Raw genomic sequence first — 17,567 nt, forward strand, 5'->3', positions numbered from 1 at the left:
ATTCCTGTTATCCCTCATTAGGGACATCGCAGGGCTCGCAGAAGAATCCTCCATTTGTCACGATCTTGAGCGGCTCTCTTTCCAGCCGAGTCCAGTTGAGCCAGCCTCTTTCTCAACTGATCGCCTCCATGTAGTACAAGGCCTCCCCGACCGCCTACTGCCGGCCGCATGCCAGCGGAGACCCTGCTTGGCCAGATGGCTGTCCGGCCTACGGAGTACGTGTCCGATCCAACGCCAATTCCTTTCAAGGATTTCCCTTCCAATGGGTTTCTGTTCCGTCATCTGCCATAGTCTGACATTTGAGATGGTTCGTGGCCAGTAGATCCCTAGAATGCATCGCAGGCATTTGCGTGGCAATGTAATATATATGGGTACAATCATCCATGACATACATGTTCCCATTTCCTTCTCTGTCTTAAAGTTACGCTTCAGAACGTATTTGTAAAATATTCAGGCAATTTTGAATCCTATTTCCTGCAGATAAGTTCTAAAATACATAAGCAAGTTCAATTTCGTGGGAGCTTTAGGTACATGGCAAGCCGCTGCTGGAACAACATTCCTCCACCCCTCAGGAACCTACAAAGCATAATAAGTTTTAAAGCCAAGCTTAAACTATGTACACTACAACACCAGCGGCAACAGGAGACTTTAAGACATGATTCTAGCTTCTTTTAGTGTAATTTCTTACTCCTATAATTATGTGGTTGTTACTTGTTTTTACTTTTACTTTTTTTTTTCTTTTTTTATACTTGTGGGCAAATCAATAATATTGTAATATAGGTTACCTGTCTTTTCTGTCCTATAGTCACGTATCACTCAATGCGTCTGAAAACTGTTGTTCTTTGTCATTTCTTCTTGCATCACCATTGTGCGTTATATTTATATTTATTTTTATATTTATATTTAAGTAATTCATCTTCTTCGTGTAAAAAACTCGTAAAAACGAAAAGTCAAGCTTTATGTTATTTCATTGTCAGTCGTTTTTTAGTATTTGTATCACCTAGGTAGTATTCTTTGTTTTATGTTGTAAGATTGTATTTTTTTCTTTTTTAATTCATCATGTAATCACGTTTACTTTCTTTTGTGTTATGCACTGATACTAGTGTTTTAGAAGATAATAATAAAATTAATGGACTTGTTATTTATCAGCACGTGTTGTTCGACATGGCCTTATGTCATCTTGACATCTCACCGGCAGATGGCGCTGATTGCCCGTCCGCCCGTCCACTCTCCGCCGCAAAGTCGCGTTCATTTTTATGATGGGGCCGTGTCGTACAGCTGCGTTCGTGACCCACAAATGGTCTCACCGGAAGATCAGCGCTGACTTTTGGGTTAGCATTTATGCTGAGGCGGGACCATTTCGTGGTAAACTATTTATTTATTTTTATGTTCAACTTTCTTTGTTATTTCTTTACTTGTGTATGTTATAGTTTATCACGAATAAATGAGATGATAAATGATGATGATATAGACGCGCGCGCATCTGATATTATGGATAGATGGGGTCACGCGAGATCAAAGTGTTGCTTATCGGTCCCTTCGATTCCAGCATCCAACCCGAAGTAATGTTGCTCCTATGGTGTTGAGCGGAGCGTTTTAGCCTTACTATTACCTACTTATAATTTGGCCAGCCATCTGTATAGGTATGTAGCTGTAAAGATTAGACTACCTATACAGCTACCATGAGTTGACACTTGACGTTTACGTTAGCGACTGCGCGCGCGTACTCGATCGCAGTTCATCTCGCTCGCACTTATTAATTGGTGCGATCGAGAGGGATTGCGATCGTATTCACGCAGTCGCTAGTGTACGTAAATGTCAAATGCCATGCATGGTATGACTACTAATGGCAGGTTTTGCCTAGAAAACTTTGGTCGGATACAACAAGGCGAATCTGTATAAATGAATAAACAATGGAATCTTACATAAGGTCAGATGCAGGTCATGCAGGACAAGCAAACCACACTGCCATTTCGTTGACGTATACTTTGCACATACCCTTTGAGTAATTGTAAGGGAGCCCTCATATAAATAAATAAATATTAGGGGACAACTTACACAGATCCACCTAGCCCCAAACTAAGCAAAGCTTGTACTATGTGTGCTAGGCGACGATATATACTCTTTAATTTTTCTGTTGAATGAACGCTTTTATCATCAAATTTAATCTTATTGTTTGACATGAAATTGTATATTATTCGTTGCATATTTTAAATCACTTGACATTTTTAATTTATATTATTTGCATGACTAAATTATAATTCAATAATTATGCACTATTTTTTTTTTTTTGCTATTTGCATGTATAAATTTGCCAGCGCTTTGGTGCGAACTGTAATGCTGTGTAAATATATTGTAATAAATAATAAATAATCAAAGAATGTAAGTAAAAGTAAAATGTCTCTATCTTGATATTTTCTATCTCACCAATCAACGTCTCTCAACTTTACAAATATATTAATAAGGTCGCTTTTCCCTTAAGAAACGCTATCCGCTCCTCTCATCACCCTCTACCGATCACCTTGGTACTCATTGAATATGAAATCAGCCAGAACGAAGCAGACACCGATACAGTCCCTTGATCCTTGTAACAAAGCGATGTGGACATTTCCTATAGCGACACACGTGTAACCGATTAGCAACTTTATTCTAAACGTGTTTAGGTTTATACTGCTGTGAGTTATGGTGATATAAGTCGTTTTGTGTTTGTGTGTGATTTGTCCTTTAGGAATTATGTTGTAAGGTTACCTATGTCTAAGTAGATATGGGGGAAATGTAACATGGTTATCAGTATTTACCGAGCAAAAGCGGTGTTATCCATCTTGGCATGTGCCAACTATAAAAAGGGAATAGGTAGATGTACAGACGGTCATGGCGAAACTATAAGGGTTTTTAGGTGACTACGAAACCCTGAAAATCACCGCGCAACCTCCTTACCAACAGCCAGTGATAAAGGATTACTCACGTTAGACCGGGCCGTGTCCGGGCCGGAGCTTCCGGAGCTTACTTTTCTATGACATGACGGGCGATCGGGTTTCTATTGTTTCCCAAAACGTTTTAAGTCATAATGTATTGTTTGCCCTCATTTTCGTTAGTCATAATTTATTTGGTTCAGAAACGTGTCACTTTTCAGGATTGCCATAAATCAAATGTAACCTAACCTAACCTATCTATAGGATAACCTTACGAAAATCCTGAACGGGGACGGTTTTATGACTAATGATAATCTGACAAACAATACATTATGACTTAAGACTTTATGTGAAACAAAGGAACCCCCGGGCGATCACGTGATGATTTCCATAGAAAACGATGCGCCGGAAGCTCCGGCCCGGACTCGGCCCGGTCTAACGTGCGTCATCCTTAAGTTGTAGACCTATTCAAATTGTCACCCTTTATGTGAGCCAGAAATAATCAAGATAGTTGCTCAGTTCGGCCCAATCAAAACATCAAAGGCTGCCAATCCTCCGTCAGCACTTTGTAGCGGATTCCGCACAGATTTGCATATATCTGTTATTTGGAATGTCTAGTTTGCTGATTGGAGAACGCCCACGCAGAACTGTACAAAAGGTCAAGGGTCTGATTCTTTACATTGACTTACTTTCACGATTTTTACTCGTTATTTTATTTTTATTTAGAGTTTTCTCAAATCGAAACTCATTTATTATATCATAGGTAAGTGTTATAAAATGAATATAAAACCAAAATTAACTATAATTAAGATAACTAAAGCTAAAAAATTAAAAATACGTATCAAAATTTGCGCCCTTGGTAGGGTGCCTATTACGCAGGCAGCGTTCCCGCGCCGGATTGCTATGGCCAATCTTTGCGCGATAAAGCTGCCTGCGCGAGGGTCACCTGTGGACTCCCTTTTTTTAGAAGTTAGACCAAGAAAAGTCTGCAACGATTTTGATAGCCCACGCAGTCCAAGTGTTATTTTAAACGTCAAACTTCTATAAAATTATGACGTAAGAATAACACTTGCACTGCGTGGGCTATCAAAATCGCTGCAGACTTTTCTTGTAACTCTACTTATACAAAAGCCTGTAACGTGAAGCGTGTGGCTTGAAGGCAGTTCTAAATTCAGCTACAAAATCCGTTACACCGTTACACAGGCAGCCCCAAAAAAAAATAACGTCCAATATAGTTTCCAAGTGGCACTCCCAGGCATTCGCGACCAATATCGTATACTTTCAATACGCAGCGACGCCAAACACAGGCCCAGTATATCACAAGCAGGAGCAGAGTAGATTTGTATAGAGTAGTCCATCTTGAAAAAATGAATAATTCTGAAAATGCGCAAAAAACGACGAAATACGATCGGCCGTTACATACGCACGGACTGTCCACAGTGCCCGTTTTAAAATACAAAATTTTTGGGGCAGATCCTAGCCCCGTAGTACCATCGTTCACACTGTACTCGTAAACTAACAATTCGTATAATTATCATATTGCAAAGTAAATTTTCCCCTTTATTCATAAAACTTAGCAACCTCTAACGAACGTCTGTTAAATTTTGTCAATTTTTAATAAACAGAAATGTCAAAATGACGAATAGGGACAAAATGATTATCAACAGTAAGGGTCGGTTGTACCAAACGGTCTGTCACCATTCAAGCATTCGCTACATTTTATTGTATGGGAAGTTTCATAGACCTCCTGCTGCGTGACGTTGATCAGTCTGTTAACTGAGGTTGGTGCAACTCTTAGTAGGTATGTTAGATTTGACAAAGGTGTATGGATAACGTCAGTTTATCAATGGTCTTATCATTTATCTTTTTCAATCGTTATTTTATTGTAGTCTGTTATTCAAATGAATCATACGTGCTATCGAAGTGTAGAATTTTTTAGAAGTGGTAATAATGATATGGTTGGTATACTTTTTATTCCTTACACTGTGGCAAGTAGGTAGCGTATTGAATTTACATTCTCAGCGACTGGCCCGCGGCCAAAAGGCCTGATGAATTATTACTTTCGTACATTTGTCGCTATTTTTTTATTCCCTTTGAGCCTTTGTACACTGGGTTTGAATGTTGATCTCGCATTGAGGTGTTCACTATAGAGCAAGTTTTATATTTTATAGCAATTTCGTTAATTTCTATAGGTAGAAATTCGTATAACTATTTTTTCACAAAATGAAACTGTTGATGAAAATCATAAGTCATAATCATAATCAGGTTAACTGGAAGATCCCATACAGGGATAAGTTCGCCTTTGTTGCATTTAATTCATTCTGTTACTGTGCTTCTCGTGTTTTTATTTCTATGTACAAAAAATATATACATCATTCAGGCCTTTAACATCTTGACAGATGATTTATGCAGCGTCTGTAAGCGAGAAACAACGTCTCTCGTGGCTGTATAAGCCAATGCGGGACCGGCATTTGCGACCGCATTTGTGGCAGCTGAAGCTGGGAGCCATGTCGGCATCATCAGGTGGATACATACACATACACACATAATCAGTTATTCAACTTAATTTTGAACAAATCTATTTAGAAATGCTCAGAACTCTCTTCCCCGGTAGTTCAACTGGACTGTCCGTTAGGCGTTAAAGGTAACTTTGCACCCACTTTAACAGAAAAGGTCTGTCTCATTATAAACGTCGTATTTTCTTGGAAATTTGACTTGACATATAGCTTTGTAATTTGGAAAATTAGGCAAAGCTCTGCTTAGGTGGCACCACTAGCACATACAGTAAACAAACGTCATTGACATCATCAATGACACATCATGCGTGTCAAACAAACCGCCTTGGTGCATCAATGTCATAGTAAAAACTTGTCAAAAAACTGTTTAACCCTTTATAAGGCAAAGACGATTTGAAAACCACTTAGTTAATAAACATTTTCGGAGAAGAACATCCTCTTTTTTATTTAACTATAATGGTATTATATAGCGAATATATCAGGCTTTCTTTCCTCATTCATACTTTTTCGGTCAGTATTTAATTTTAGTGTAATTAATTAATCTATAGTATGTGGTCAATTTATGCACTATGCCTGTCAAGGGAAGCAAGCTATCGTCATTGTTTCCATTATACTATTAAAAATATACACGTCGCTGTATCTAATAATTTGAATTATAGCTCTTGCAATTCACGATGGCGAGTGGCGAGACTCTTATTGGTATGATGACAAGGTCTAATTTTGATAAATCCACTCTCCATCGTGAATTGCAATAACTGTACTATTGTTTGTAGTGTCATGAAAGTGTATCATTTGCCACTTAAGATTAATAAAATTATAAAAGGTTACATGCTATATCAATAAATATTGTAATTAGAACTTTTAGCATGGTATTACGTACATGGCAGTTATGACAAAGCACCTTATGTTTGTCATGTCAATGTCAATGAATAGGTGTATTGGAAACAGATCATCTGAAAACTCAAGTGCACTAACAGGCTGAGTGCATATATTGGCCACATGTTTTCCTTAATGATTTCGTTTTTTTTTTGCCGTAGATGTGTTCCCCAGTGCATTACAAACATGGTAGAGTATTTAACTTTCACGTAGCATATCTGTATAACTATACGGCTACCACCAGTTTTGACATTGACAGATTAACTCGCGTCTACGTAAATTACTTTCTATACATCTCGCTTGCACTAATATGCGAGTACGAGCGAGATGCATAGAAAGTAAGTTACTTAAACGTGAGTGAATATGTCAATGTTAAAACTGGTGGTAGTGCTTCTGGGGCCTTATAAAGGGTTAAGGCCTAGTATGTATAAGTTACTCTATGGTTTACTAAACAAATTAATGCTGCACTCTGGCGGCAGAACATTGCAGTAATACTCCCTATTTGCAAATGCCACGCAGAGTCAGCTTCCTCCGACTCTAAATACTTACCTATAAAATGATGTGGGTTACTTGCAAATCCACCGGCAACATCAAAACCGAGGTTTCGTTGTATTATGTTGCTTCGATTTACATACCTAGTCAAAACACCATCTTAAAGTACTCTTATAAGTCCACTCTCCAGATCAAAGCGATGGGTCAGCTATACTTATCCCGCGTCTTCATATTACTTCCCTCCTAGTTATTACGAGGGTTTCCTTTGGGCATTGGCTTTATTATTGACTTTGATGTTTCTTTTTTATACCTACCGTTTTCGCGGAGACGCGACGTTTGATCCAAGTATTTTTCCAAGTATATGCACTTCTTACTGAAGGCTTATGGCGCCCCCTGGCCATCTCTAAGGTAGAACAATATGGTTCGAACCTTCTAACTAGATCACTCATGTGATACTTTATTTCAGTTTATAATTTATATAGTAGTGTTTCTACTTGATAAAAACAAATTAAAATATTTTTCTGAAATAATTTAATTTGTTCAAATACTTTAGTATTGTTGGCAGCGCCATCTCTCTCGCTCTCAGTATCACATGAGTGATCTAGTTAGAAGGTTCGAACCATATTGTTCTACCTTAGAGATGGCCAGGGGGCGCCATAAGCCTTCAGTAAGAAGTGCATATACTTGGAAAAATTTGACCGATGCCGCTGTGACCCGGTGGCCGAGTGGCTTAGGCATCTGCCGCGATAGCAGAGGACGCTGGCTCGATTCCAGCCTGGGGCACTGGAGGCCTTGGTCACTTTTTCTTAGTTTATGACATTTATTTCAGTTTATAATTTATATAGTAGTGTTTCTACTTGATAAAAACAAATTAAAATATTTTTCTGAAATAATTTAATTTGTTCAAATATTTTAGTACTAACTAAGTCTGTCTCATTGTAAACGTCATATTTTCTTTTCGACGTATTATGTTGCTTCGATTTACATACTCAAAACACCATATAAGGGTACTTTTATAAGTCCACTCTCGAGATCAAAGCGATGGGTCAGCTATACTTATCCCGCGTCTTCATATTACTTCCCTCCTAGTTATTACGAGGGTTTCCTTTGGGCATTGGCTTTATTATTGACTTTGATGTTTCTTTTTTATACCTACCGTTTCCGCGAACGCGACGTTTGATCTCATTGAGTCTTGGTATCTGCATTGGGATCTATTTTATTACAAATGGAGTAGCAAATCAAAGCGTGTCTTACCTTGTAAACGCCATAGAATTTTTCATCGAGCGTGCTCGTGTCGCCGCCGGTACGAAGTTACACGAAATTTTGTCTTATTTATCCTCATAACCACTCACATGCTTTTGGTAACTGTAGCTACCAGCTGTCACCCTTATTTTATTATAATAATAGAGGTCACTGAAAAATATCAAGCAAGTGAGTGGCTATAAGGCACGGGCATACTACATGGAGGCGATCAGTTGAGAAAGAGGCTGGCTCAACTGGACTCGGCTGGAAAGAGCTGAAGAAGCCGCTCAAGATCGTGACAAATGGAGGATTCTTCTGCGAGCCCTATGTCCCTAATGAGGGATAACAGGAATGCATCATCATCATCATCAAGGCCCAGGCATACGAGTACAAATGAAAAATTCAAAATTTTCCACTGAAATTTGAACCTAAAGTGTAGAAATAGTTGATTTTGCGTTGCTTGAAAATTGAACGAAACAAAGCAAAAGCGACTCTGTTCCAATTGAATATGATTTAAATGTCATCGAACTGAACAAGTACTGTAGGTAGGACCTTGGGCCTTAGGAGGATATCTGACCGCGGCAAAATTAGCCCGATTTTGTATGTCTTATATATCAGTCTCATCATCTTCCTCGCGTTGTCCGGGCATTTTGCCACGGCTCATTGGAGCCTGGGGTCCGCTTGGTAACTAATCCCAGGAATTGGCGTGGGCACTATAGTTTTTACGAAAGGGACTGCCATCAGTAGCTGCAATTGCCATCCAAATATCATCTTAAACATTTTGAATTTTAATTTTGTTTAGTGTGTTCCAGCTTAACATATAATTAGCGACCTTTATCAAAGGAAAGGTGTTGGCTCGCCAAAAGGTGTCGCATTCCGGCGGCTCTGCGGCCGGTTCCCTGACACCGCGGGGTTGTGCCATGACACATCGCAGCCCTAATGTATTCTAGTTTTAGTTTTCATTTTATCAGTAAATAACAGTATTTTATCTGCTAATATGGATTGGTAAAAAAGTGCTGCACCTAAAGTGCTGTAATTTAGGACTTTTAGGAGTTAATTAAAATTATATCTCGCCTGAAACACAGGGCATCCTACTTCAGGCATATTTATCATGTTTACCATGATTTAAACATTAAAATAAACAATTAATTCCAATAATTCCGCTTTTTAATACAATTAGGCACTTGACTGAACGACATAAATAATAACGCGTTACCATTTCGACATAAATTCATTGGATTTCGCCGCCAGAGGATCAATAGATGTCACTGATGTCACCAACTAATCTGGCTGAATATTGCTACGAGTACGATTGCGAGCGGCAAGTCGAGTTCGATTTCGACCAAGCTAGCTCCGTACCTACAGAATTTGTAATGACGGTATGTGGAAGAGCCTTTCAGCCCTATTGGAGGAGAATGTATACTAATATGAAGCACCTACAAAAACTCCCTGACATTTGAGAAATGTCTGAGTAAAGAGCTTGTAGAGCAAGGCATTTTGGACACTGAGGACTTGCCTCCCAAGGGAGATTCCGGGCAGCAACATCGATTTTGACATTTGCGGCAGTAATGCAGTCAGCAGTAATGTCGCATAGCGATTCTGCTGCAGTAATACAACAGACTACCTGTCTGCCGAAAACGTCAAATTTTACATATCCGTACCTGAGAGGCATAACACAGTAAGTCCATTTTTTGATTTTCGGTTGTTTACAGTATCGTACATAATTTCTGATGCTCCATCGATCCATAAAACTATATTCAATTTTTCGATAATTATACCACCAATTCCAAATTACTTAAGTACATATAAAGTGTGACAGAGAGGCAACACGTCGAACGTGGTTCGCGGTAGGCCCTCAGGTTTGACGTAGTGATCTACTCGTCGTTTGCGTTTGGAACGTCACACCGGCGGTGGATCACTTGTTAACGAGCAATGATCCGGCGCAAGGCCCCTGATTCCGGATATCCGGCTAAATTCCTGTCATAATAACTGTTTATTAAAGGTTTCACGGTGAGTGGCGGATTTATGGATGTTGGTTTAATTAAAAGTGAAATTAATAAATGACAGCAGTTTAGAAATTTAGACTGAAATGGCGCTATAGTAAATAGTAGTGTTTTTACAGCTTACGCGGGCCCTGGGCCTCTAGGCCTCCCGTCCATGGCGCTACCAGGCCCTATTTCTGGAGTCTATGCAATCTCTGAAAGACTAGGCGTCTTTGACCAACTCTGGCCTCCGCCACTGGGTTCGGTCATTTCTAGTATGTGACAACTATTACAGTAGGTATATATATATATATATATATACGGCCAAGCATCCGACGCGTTTGAAATGCAGAGAGGAGTTCGTCAAGGCTGTGTCTTAGCGCCAACACTATTCGGCATATTTTTCTCTCTTTTGTTAAAGGTTGCCTTTGGTGACACGCAGCAAGGAGTTCATCTACACACGAGAGCAGACGGAAGATTGTTCAATGTCAATTATTAAAATCTCGTCGTAATCGCGTTGACCTATTTATCGACAGTCTGCTCTTCGCCGATGACGCAGCCTTCGTAGCTGAAACAGCCCACGAGCTCCAAAATCTGATAGACAAATTTGCCTACGCGTGTTCCCTGTTCTCCATGTCTATAAATACGAAGAAGACCGTAATTTTAGCGCAAGGGTACACTTTCCAACCATCCATCCTCCTGGAGACTGTACCCTTAGAGGTGGTCGACAAGTTCTGTTACTTAGGGTCCACCGTGTCGAGCAACCTCTCCATCGACCGTGAGGTCGACCTTCGCATCGGCAGGGCGGCCACGACGTTCGGCAGGCTGCATACAAGAGTGTGGAATAACAAACATCTTACTATCAGGACCAAGATGATTGTTTATCAAACTTGCGTCCTGAGCACGCTCTTGTACGGAGCTGAAACCTGGACGTCGTACGCTAATCAGGAACGTCGACTAAACACCTTTCACATGCGCTGTCTTCGGAGTATCCTCAACATCACTTGGAAGGACAGGGTCACTAACGAGAGAGTCCTGGGAATTGCACAGCTTCCTAGCATCACCGCCCTGCTGAAACAGAGGCGCTTGCGGTGGCTTGGGCATGTGCAGCGTATGGATAGCACTCGTTTGCCTAGGTGGATTATGTTGAGCCAGATAGCATTTAAAAAGCGCCGCATTGGACGTCCCTTGCTGCGTTTTAAGGACTGCGCGAAACGCGACATGGTCGCTTTTGATATCATAAGTGTCTATATAAGTGTCCCTATACACTTGGGAGGAGCTCGCGTCAGATCGCGATGGATGGAGGGGTACCATCGCGAAAGGTCGCGAAATCCACGACAACGCATGGTTCCAAGACCTTGCCCGAAAACGCGCAAAGAGGCACAATCCACCTGATGATGCCGACATGGCTCCCAGCTTCAGCTGCCATAAATGCGGTCGCAAATGCCGGTCCCGCATTGGCTTATACAGCCACGAGAGACGTTGTTCCTCGCTTACAGACGCTGCATAAATCATCTGTCAAGATGTTAAAGGCCTGAATGAATGATATATTATTTATTAGTTCTCTAAGTTACATATTTTATAGTTTTTATTAATATAAGTGTCTAAATCATAAGTACTTACCTAATCATCACAATTGAATAATTTGCATTCCAACGCAGCCAAATTTTATGCAGTCGGGGACTTGCATAAAACTCAATGGATAGGGCTTTCTAGTCTTAAGACAAGATGTGGTTTTCCATCAGAGAAGGGTCCTTATACTTAATGTGCAATAAGGACCTTTTTATCAGAATTTCTGTTAGAATTTCAGATGGAAAGGACCTTATTGTACCTAAGTACGTGAAGCATAAGGACACTTCTGTGATGGAAAGCCACAGATATTCTATGCTTTGAATAATTTTACGGTTTAGACTCACTTGTTTTAAGTCACTCGCGCGACATGTTTCGGAGAGCCTAGGACTCCTTTCTCAAGTACTAACAGTGCGAGCAGCGTTCACTAAACAAGTGAGTCTAAACCGTAAAATTATTCAAATTTAATATGTCTCACAACAGCTTACATTCGATATTCTATGCTGTTGGCATAAGTAGCTACTGACACAGATTGCACGTCATAATCGCGACAGTATGATGAAGATGAATAGAACTTTTACCGAACTAACATCTCCAATAGAATCTACAAGAACAATACCTCGTGCGCATTGTAAACGGCTACCAATAAATCCAGCAAACTCAAAAGCCTAAACCCAACCGGAAATCACGCGAATAAATCAGACATGGCGCTCGTCGTCCGGAAATCGCTCGGTGCGAGGCGTTGATGCGATTATGCCTCTGCCTAGTGTGATTTAGAGCGCCTGTGTTCAGTTCCAACTGAATAGATGTGGAAAGAGTAGTCCATCTTCAAACAAAATAGTTCTAAAACCATTTGTTGGACAGTCAATTCATGAAATCGCTCGGTGTGAGACGTTGATGCGATTATGCCTCTGCCTAGTGTGATTTAGAGCGCCTGTGTTCAGTTCCAACTGAATAGATGTGGAAAGAGTAGTCCATCTTCAAACAAAATAGTTCTAAAACCATTTGTTGGACAGTCAATTCATGAAATCGCTCGGTGTGAGACGTTGATGCGATTATGCCTCTGCCTAGTGTGATTTAGAGCGCCTGTGTTCAGTTCCAACTGAATAGATGTGGAAAGAGTAGTCCATCTTCAAACAAAATAGTTCTAAAACCATTTGTTGGACAGTCAATTCATGAAATCGCTCGGTGTGAGACGTTGATGCGATTATGCCTCTGCCTAGTGTGATTTAGAGCGCCTGTGTTCAGTTCCAACTGAATAGATGTGGAAAGAGTAGTCCATCTTCAAACATAATGATATGACTATAATACGATGAACAATGGAAAACCTGTGGTGCACCGGTTAATATAAAAATAAATTCCGATTCGATGAATCGGATCGACACAAGCGGCCGATTCAATGGAGCCACGCCATTTTGTCGCCTAAATAATAGTTTTAAGTTTATAAAATGTATATATATTAGTCTATAATGTATATATATTCGTCTATAAGATGTTTGTAATTTCTCAAGTTTTTCATACATTCAGTACGGTTGATGGTTGATAGAAGGTGATCAAACGCAAGTACGAATCTATTCCAAATGATCAAGAATATGTTAATTTGAGATCAACAGTCATTGTGTCCAAGATTTGAACGTTCTTTTGACTTTTGTCAACAATTGTTTTCTTTGATGACGCCATGAGCACGCCACTAGGTGAGCGGGGAGCGCTTTTGAAAGTTGAATATTCGTGGAATATTACTGTTTTCATACCTACTGTGGTTCTAGTTAGGGTGGAAGCCTTTAATTTATTCTTTACACGCTACGTCACATGACAAGGGGACATGACATTTGCTCTTCTCAGTCATCTGTCAACCGATTAGGTAATGGGACTTTACGATTTTGTTCGCTGTGCAATAGAATACAATTTCATAACAAAAAATTATAATTTAAACTTGCATTTAGTTAATAGCAATAAGTATTAACAACATAATAATTATTTAGTGCAGCAGCCTCAACGATTGCAAAAAAAAAAAATACAATGAATTCTAACTACTATATTATGAAATAGAAAATATATTTATTAAAAGACACAATTATACAACAAACTTAATACAAGTAGCTAAGTAGCTACTATATTATTATGTCACTGAATAAAGCAATATCGATTAAAGTCAGTTTTAGGATGAGTGACCGCGTGACGAAAATCGTGTTGAGGAAATTAAAATTAAATTGTACCGTAAAATGGGGTGAGTACTCTGAGTAGGGTCAAAACTGAAATTCAAACCTCGATTATATTATTTTTACATATGAAAACTGAATGGTGTGTATAATAAGTGTTCCGGACGTTTGTATTTTAGTTTTTATTTTATTTTGGGTAGTTCCATTTCATAACTTTGACGATAAAGAGGAAAACCCACCTCACCCCGTAGTGCCTCGTATTTGGGGTGAGAGGGGTTTTCATACAAAGGTGATTTTGGAAGATTGTTGAGTAGTAGGATATTGGGACTTTTGGGCCATTTTGGAACACGTTCCGCGTCGCTTTGCTCCGCTACACTTCGTTCCGCGTCGCTTCGCTCCGCTACACTCGTTCCAAAAGGCCCAAATCGTCCCAATATCCTAGCTACAACAGTGGGGCATGATCCAATTGCATATTTAGGATGGTTCCTAATACGTATCCATAATCGTCTACAGTTTTTGTGTTGTTGATGATCCGATGTGGCTCTAACCCTATTTAAAATAATGAATATATACTCTAATGCTTATGAAAGTATATTATTTGCATATTGCCTTTCAAGTTTGTTGCACGTGGCTATTGGTAACATGAAGTTTGTAAAACAACCTCAGAGATTGCAGTTGGATATCGTTTGTTCTTCGCCCAATAAACGCTATTTTCGACATGGTTCTCTTTTACCTGATACTATTCGCTGTATAATATGCGGTCCGTCCAACTGTGGAAAAACTAATTTAATTGTTAGTTTGCTGCTACATGAACAAGGTCTCCGCTTTCAAAATGTTTATGTATACTCTAAAACCTTATTCCAGCCCATGTATCAATTCCTAGAGCAAGTTTTAAAGCTGGTTCCATCAGTTTCATTTCAAAAATATAGTGACAATGATGAAGTACTAAGTCCTCATATAGCTAACATTAATTCAATCATGATATTTGATGATGTTGCATGTGAAAATCAAAACAATATACGCGATTACTTTGCAATGGGAAGACATAAAAATATAGATAGCTTCTATCTGAATCAAACGTATAGTAAAATACCTAAACAATTAATAAGAGATAATGCTAACTTAATCATTCTTTTTAAACAAGATGATATTAATTTGAAGCATATTTATGATGAACATGTAGGAAGTCATATGTCGTGGTCTCAATTTCGCGAAATGTGTGGACAAGTATGGAACATGCCGTTTAATTACTTAGTTATAAATAAAGATTGTAATAAGAATTCTGGATGTTATAGGAAAGGTTTTGATACATTTATCATGCTAGATTAACTGGATACATAAAGCATAGTATTTATATTAAAACTTATTACTTAAAATGAAGTCGACTAGTTCGGACATGAAACATAAAATTAACGAGGAGAAATTATTTAAACAAAAAGTACTCCAATCTGCTGAAGCAGTAAGAAAAAAAGTTAAGCTCATTCGAGAAGTGAAATCAAACGATAATATGATGTTGGAAGCAATGTTGAAACCAATCACAGATCCACTTAGTGAAATGGTAAAAAATAAAAATAATAATAATGATAACAATCTAAACATTAGTGACACAGATTTTGATAACGATAGGTTTAAATGGAACAAGTCAGTAAAAACATTGAAATATAGTCCTTCTGAAGATGGAATGAAAGAAAGTTTAGATAATAAAACATTACTGAGAAAATCACCTGAATCTGAATCAAATTCTAGTGATAATGAATTAAATGACAGCGATTCTATATCACATGAAAGTGTCGACCAAAATGATTCTGACACAACGAATAATGCTTCATTTAGAACGTCAGACTCGTATGCTTCTCCTCGGGAAGATCCCTCTTGGCAAAAACAATATTTTAATATAGACATTCCATTCGGTATACGAAATGAGCGTGGTAAGCTAATGCTTGGATCGTATCCAATTTCTGTGAATGATGGCAAACTCACGATAGGAGGAGAAAGTTATTGTTTAACGCAGGGCTTAAATGATTTATTGTTTAAGAAAGTACCTGATTTAAAAGTAGTAACTGAAGATGATAAACGAGCATATAAAACTTTGTTATTGAAAACTAATGCACATAGACGTGACTTCGATCCAAATAAACCAATAAAAAGTAACAAGGGCATGAAATATTTATACGTTATAAAACCTCTTTTCAAATTGTCCAAACAACGTACAGTAAGTGAAGAATTATATGTATCCGGTAAAGGTTTGCCATCAATGAAAAAATTTAAAAGAGACATCTCATATGTGTATTGGGATGATCCAAACGAATTAGTAGAAAGATTAAAACTACTTATTGCATCGCGTGACGCTGGAAATACAGGGTTAGATAACGAAATAATATCTATCATTGAAGAATTACGTGAAGCACGCTTAGTAAATAATATATAAATGAATACTCTTTTTTTTTTCATCAGTTGTTGTCTGACTATCAAGTATAAAAATGAATATAGACAAATTCGGTCACCATGTTCATAAACGCATGCGTGCTAGTGAAATCTCTGAGCTCAAATACAAGGCTTTGCTTCGAACAGAAGCGGGACATTTTGATTTAAAATCTTTAAGATTAAAAGGAGTTGGTAAACCAATGTCTTCCGATGATGCAGTTAACAAGCAGTACGTTGACGAATACATTCAAAACATGTACGAAAAGAAGTACATAGACTCTTTCTTTAACACAATAAATAATCAAATTCATCAACTTGCATCTCAGTTAAAACTGAACTTTTACACGAAGAAGGAGATAGATGATATCTTTAAAAACTTAAATAATGATAAAACATCAAATAGTGAACGAGATCCATCGATCAGCGCGAAGAAATTTTAAGCGACGATCGGTTGTATTAAAAGGAATTGACGATTTATGGCAAGCTGATTTAATCGATTTACAAAATCTGCATACGGTTAACAGGGGATATAAATATATTTTAACTGTTATTGATACATTTTCAAAGTACGCATGGTGTACACCTATTAAGTCTAAAACTAAAATGGAAGTCAAAAATGCATTCGAACTAATAATAAAAATATCTAATCGAAGACCTAAAAACTTACAAACTGACCTAGGAAAAGAATTCTACAATAATGAATTCGATTGCTATTTAAAATCATTAAAAGTAAATCATTACTCAACGTATTCAATTAAGAAGGCATCTATTGTTGAAAGGCTAATAAAAACACTTAAGTTCAAACTTTATAAATATTTTAGTTTAGTTGGTAACTATAAATGGGTTGGTAAACCGTTAGACGATGTAGTAAAATCTTATAATCAAACTGTACATCGCACAACAAAATTTAAACCTATTGATGTAAATTTTGATAATGAAATTGAAGTATCAAAAAATATTGAAAAATTGCAATCTAATTTACGTCATAAATTGAACAAATTCAATATAGGGGATTGTGTACGCATTAGCAAGTATAAAAGCGTCTTTCAAAAAGGTTATACACCTAATTGGTCAACAGAACTTTTCACTATTAAACATGTGAATCGCACTCAACCTGTGACGTATCACATTCAAGACCAGCATAGAAATACTATACTCGGTACATTTTATGAAGAAGAACTTCAGAAAACCAACTATCCAAACGTTTACCTTGTAGAAAAAGTTATTAAAAAAAAGGGTAGAAAGTTGTATGTTAAATGGTTAGGGCTTAATGATAGTGAAAACAGTTGGATTGATAAAAATGCCATTGTTTAGTTATATTTATATACTTTCTCTTCAATGAAGGTGTTATTATCTTACTGGATATGAAAGGAAGAGGACTCTTAAACAGCGCTA

The sequence above is a fragment of the Cydia splendana genome, chromosome 6 (assembly GCF_910591565.1).
Source record: "Cydia splendana chromosome 6, ilCydSple1.2, whole genome shotgun sequence".
Taxonomy (NCBI): domain Eukaryota; kingdom Metazoa; phylum Arthropoda; class Insecta; order Lepidoptera; family Tortricidae; genus Cydia; species Cydia splendana.